We start from the raw sequence: 6,049 nt of genomic DNA, 5'->3' as shown, positions 1-6,049 counted from the left end.
TATATATTATGTCAAAACAATTGGAGAAGTCGTACAGTTCCTTGCAGTAAATGAGCTTCCACTTCGTGGAACATGGGAAAGTTCTGATGGAGATGGACTGTTCTTAAAACTGCTTAATTACACACTAACAAAGGATGCAAAATTTGAAGAAATCAGTAAACACATCCCAGAAAATGCTAAGTACACATCTCACAATATTCAGAATGAAATTATTGAAACACTGGGAACAATGGTAATCAATGACATTAAAGAAAAATATGAAAATGCAGATTATTCTGGTTTTTGCCTTAAAAGTGATGGAACTAGGGACAAATGCAATGTAGAGAATATGTCAGTCATGATTAGATTTGTTCGCAATGGCATTCCAGAAGAACACCTGATTGGTTTGCTTGATCTCAGTCAATTAAATGCTGAATATATTACAACCCAAATTCTTGAGCATCTTTCTGAGTCAGGCTACAATGCAGCTGAAATAATGAGTCAGTGCTATGACGGAGCTTCTGTCATGAGTGGAGTCAAGGGTGGGGTGCAGGCTTTAATACAAAAGAAGATAGGGAAAGATATTCCTTATATACACTGCTATAACCACCAACTGCACTTGGTAGTGGTTCATGCCATGCAAGCAGAGCCATGTGCAAAAGCCTTTTTTGATCTATCAGGGTCACTGCACTCATTTTTTCACCGTCATTATATGTCTCAAAACTATGACGTCCCTTCTCTTAAACGGCTGTTGGAGATCAGGTGGACAAGCCACTATGAAGTGACCAAGTGCCTTGTGGAAAATCAGGATGCTATCATGAGTATCCTGACAGAGGTTACAGAGGATAGAGCAGCTGCTGTTGACATCTGTACAGAGGCATCAGGGCTATTGATGATGTTAAGGAGGCATAATTTCTTTGAAATAGGAAAATTCCTCCTAAAGATTCTGGGTCCCTTAAAGCCAGCAAATGCTATGCTACAGGGTCATTCTGTTGATCTGTGTTGTGCTTCAGAGCTAGTCAGTGCATCTCTGCAGACTCTGAAGCAGATCCGACATGAGCAGAGCGAAGCATTAACAAGCACAGCTACACCAGCTGCAGCAGCTAAAAGACAGCGAACAATGAGCTCACAGCTTACAGGTAGTGTTGTTATGTCCACTCTAGGCCATGAAGAAGACTCTGTGACTCCTGACCAGGCTCTGAAGAGAGCTCTTCTCAACATTTTGGATACAGCCATTGTAGAGATGGAGACGAGATTCACCAAAAGCAATCTCGATCTCATGAAAGCAGTGAATTGCCTTCAACCTCAATCCATCTCTTTTCTGGATCCTGCAATGTTAGGTCCTCTGCAGAAAATGGCAGGGTGTGATAGTGGCACACTTTCCAATGAGATTCTTGTTGGAAAAATAATGTTGGAAAATAAATTCAAAAACACTGAGGAGGGTAGAGCAGAGTTTGTAAATCTCTCCACCATTTGCCAATTTCTACAAGGGCATAAAGAAGGCTTTCCTCAGCTCCATCGCATGTATGTGACATCTATTGTGATTGGGATATCATCTGCTTCATGCGAGAGCTCTTTCTCTACTTTGTCTCGTGTCCTTACCCCCTTTCGCCGCACTATGCTACACAAGAGAAAGAGAGATTTAGTTATTCTGGCTCACGAGAAGGCTATTACAAAAGGCCTAAACATGGATGAATTTGTTAGGGTGTTTGCACAGAAAAACAGACGACTGATCCTAAAGTGATAACGATGCTATATGAAAAGAACACAGACATCAAAATAAAATAAAAGATGTACTGTAGCTAAAGAAAATTACAAAGAAATGCATGGAAGGATAAAGATAAAAAAACAAGACAAAAAGCAATAAAAAAAATCCTAAAAGTTGCCATAAGGTAAATGAAAATGACATAAAAGACAAAAAAAACAGATATTGAAAAAAACTATGTTCTAAATAAATGAATGTTAAATGAATACATAAAAGGATAAAAAGAACAAAAAAATACAAAAAGAAAAAAATCTTAAAAGTTGCTATAACCTGAAAAAAAAATGTTCAAACACCCAAGCCCGGGTAAATGCAGAGGGTAGCGTGTCAGGTATGGCATTCAAATCCAATATAAAACCTATAGGCTAATACAAAATAAATAAAATGTATAAACTAATTATGGATTCATTAATTAACATGATGGCCATAGTCAGCATTGTTTTATGTAGTGTACTTTTAAGGGTTTGGGTGGGATTTGACACATGCCCCTCATGTCAAACCAAATGCCCCCCCCAATGGGCTGAGCTAGATCCGGCCCTGAGTATGACACTTTTGTCATATTTTGGATGACATACTAAACCATGACAATTTTTACCCCTTTTGGACGACATACTAAACCATGATGATTTTTACACAATTTGGACGACATACCATGACTTTTTTTCCAAAGAAAACTGCTCTATAGTGTTTTTCACGGCCTACTTGACATTATTTAATCATATGGCATGTTTTTCCGACATGTTGAAAAATTCGCATTTTTTTCCGACATAGTATACTATGGCATTTTTTTTGGATAAAATTCATGATGATTTTTTCAAAGAAAACTGCTCTATAGTGTTTTTCATGGCCTACTTTACATTATTTGATCATATGGCATGTTTTTACGACATGTTGAAAAAAATCGCTTTTTTTCGACATAGTATACTATGGCGTTTTTTGGACAAAATTAATGATGATTGATTTTTTTCAAAGAAAACTGCTCTATAGTGATTTTCACGGCCTACTTTACATTGTTTCATCATATGGCATGTTTTTACGACATGTTGAAAAAATTGCATTTTGTTTGGCATAGTATACTATGGCATTTTTTTTTTTGGACAAAATTCATGATGATTTTTTTTCAACTGCTCTATAGTGTTTTTCACGGCCTACTTGACATTATTTCATGTAAAGTATGACACTTTTGTCATATTTTGGATGACATACTAAACCATGACAATTTTTACCCCTTTTGGACGACATACTAAACCATGATGATTTTTACACAATTTGGACGACATACCATGACTTTTTTTCCAAAGAAAACTGCTCTATAGTGTTTTTCACGGCCTACTTGACATTATTTAATCATATGGCATGTTTTTCCGACATGTTGAAAAATTCGCATTTTTTCCGACATAGTATACTATGGCATTTTTTTTGGATAAAATTCATGATGATTTTTTTCAAAGAAAACTGCTCTATAGTGTTTTTCATGGCCTACTTTACATTATTTGATCATATGGCATGTTTTTACGACATGTTGAAAAAAATCGCTTTTTTCGACATAGTATACTATGGCGTTTTTTGGACAAAATTAATGATGATTGATTTTTTTCAAAGAAAACTGCTCTATAGTGATTTTCACGGCCTACTTTACATTGTTTCATCATATGGCATGTTTTTACGACATGTTGAAAAAATTGCATTTTGTTTGGCATAGTATACTATGGCATTTTTTTTTTGGACAAAATTCATGATGATTTTTTTCAACTGCTCTATAGTGTTTTTCACGGCCTACTTGACATTATTTCATGTAAAGTATGACACTTTTGTCATATTTTGGATGACATACTAAACCATGACGATTTTTACACCTTTTGGACGACATACTAAACCATGATGATTTTTACACAATTTGGACGACATACCATGACTTTTTTTCCAAAGAAAACTGCTCTATAGTGTTTTTCACGGCCTACTTGACATTATTTGATCATATGGCATGTTTTTCCGACATGTTGAAAAAATCGCATTTTTTTCCGACATAGTATACTATGGCATTTTTTTTGGATAAAATTCATGATGATTTTTTTTCAAAGAAAACTGCTCTATAGTGTTTTTCATGGCCTACTTTACATTATTTGATCATATTGCATGTTTTTACGACATGTTGAAAAAAATCGCTTTTTTCGACATAGTATACTATGGCGTTTTTTGGACAAAATTAATGATGATTTTTTAAAAACTGCTCTGTAGTGTTTTTCACGCCCTACTTCACACTATTTCATCATATGGCATATTTTCACAACATGTTGAAAAAAATCGCATTTTTTTTCGACATAGTATACTATGGCTTTTTTTTGGACAAAATTCATGATGATTGATTTTTTTTTCAAAGAAAACTGCTCTATAGTGATTTTCACGCCCTACTTGACATTGTTTCATCATATGGCATGTTTTTACGACATGTTGAAAAATCGCATTTTTTTCCGACATAGTATATATACTATGGCGTTTTTTTTTAGGACAAAATTCATGATGATTTTTTTCAAAGAAAACTGCTCTGTTGTGTTTTTCATGGCCTACTTTACATTATTTCATTATATGGTATGTTTTTACAACATGTTGGAAAAAATCGCTTTTTTTCGACATAGTATACTATGGCGTTTTTTTTTTTGGACAAAATTAATGATGATTGATTTTTTTCAAAGAAAACTGCTCTAAGTGATTTCACGGCCTACTTTACATTGTTTCATCATATGGCATGTTTTTACGACATGTTGAAAAATTGCATTTTGTTCGACATAGTATACTATGGCATTTTTTTTTGGACAAAATTCATGATGATTTTTTTTTCAACTGCTCTATAGTGTTTTTCACGGCCTACTTGACATTATTTCATGTAAAGTATGACACTTTTGTCATATTTGGATGACATACTAAACCATGACGATTTTTACCCCTTTTGGACGACATACTAAACCATGATGATTTTTACACAATTTGGACGACATACCATGACTTTTTTCCAAAGAAGACTGCTCTATAGTGTTTTTCACGGCCTACTTGACATTATTTGATCATATGGCATGTTTTTACGACATGTTGAAAAATCGCATTTTTTTCCGACATAGTATACTATGGCATTTTTTTGGGATAAAATTCATGATGATTTTTTTTCAAAGAAAACTGCTCTATAGTGTTTTTCATGGCCTACTTTACATTATTTGATCATATGGCATGTTTTTACGACATGTTGAAAAAAATCGCATTTTTTTTCGACATAGTATACTATGGCTTTTTTTGGACAAATTAATGATGGTTGATTTTTTTCAAAGAAAACTGCTCTATAGTGATTTTCACGGCCTACTTTACATTGTTTCATCATATGGCATGTTTTTACGACATGTTGAAAAATTGCATTTTGTTTGACATAGTATACTATGGCGTTTTTTTTTTTTGGACAAAATTCATGATGATTTTTTTTTTCAACTGCTCTATAGTGTTTTCACGGCCTACTTGACATTATTTCATGTAAAGTATGACACTTTTGTCATATTTTGGATGACATACTAAACCATGACGATTTTTACCCCTTTTGGACGACATACTAAACCATGATGATTTTTACACAATTTGGACGACATACCATGACTTTTTTTCCAAAAAAAACTGCTCTATAGTGTTTTTCACGGCCTACTTGACATTATTTGATCATATGGCATGTTTTTACGACATGTTGAAAAATCGCATTTTTTTCCGACATAGTATACTATGACTTTTTTTGGACAAAATTCATGATGATTTTTTAAAAACTGCTCTGTAGTATTTTTCACGCCCTACTTCACACTATTTCATCATATGGCATATTTTCACAACATGTTGAAAAAAATCGCATTTTTTTTCGACATAGTATACTATGGCTTTTTTTTGGACAAATTCATGATGATTGATTTTTTTTTCAAAGAAAACTGCTCTATAGTGATTTTTCACGGCCTACTTGACATTGTTTCATCATATGGCATGTTTTTACGACATGTCGAAAAAATCGCATTTTTTCCGACATAGTATACTATGGTGTTTTTTTTGGACAAAATTCATGATGATTTTTTTTCAAAGAAACTGCTCTATAGTGTTTTTCACAGCCAACTTTACATTATTTCATGTAAAGTATGACACTTTTGTCATATTTTGGACGACATACTAAACTATGACATTTTTTTCCACATTTTGGACGACATACTAAACTGTGACGATTTTTACACAATTTTGACGACATACCATGACTTTTTTTCCAAAGAAAACTGCTCTATAGTGATTTTCACG

The sequence above is a fragment of the Acanthochromis polyacanthus genome, chromosome 9 (genome assembly GCF_021347895.1).
Source record: "Acanthochromis polyacanthus isolate Apoly-LR-REF ecotype Palm Island chromosome 9, KAUST_Apoly_ChrSc, whole genome shotgun sequence".
Classification (NCBI taxonomy): Eukaryota; Metazoa; Chordata; class Actinopteri; family Pomacentridae; genus Acanthochromis; species Acanthochromis polyacanthus.
This window is presented reverse-complemented; position numbering follows the sequence as displayed.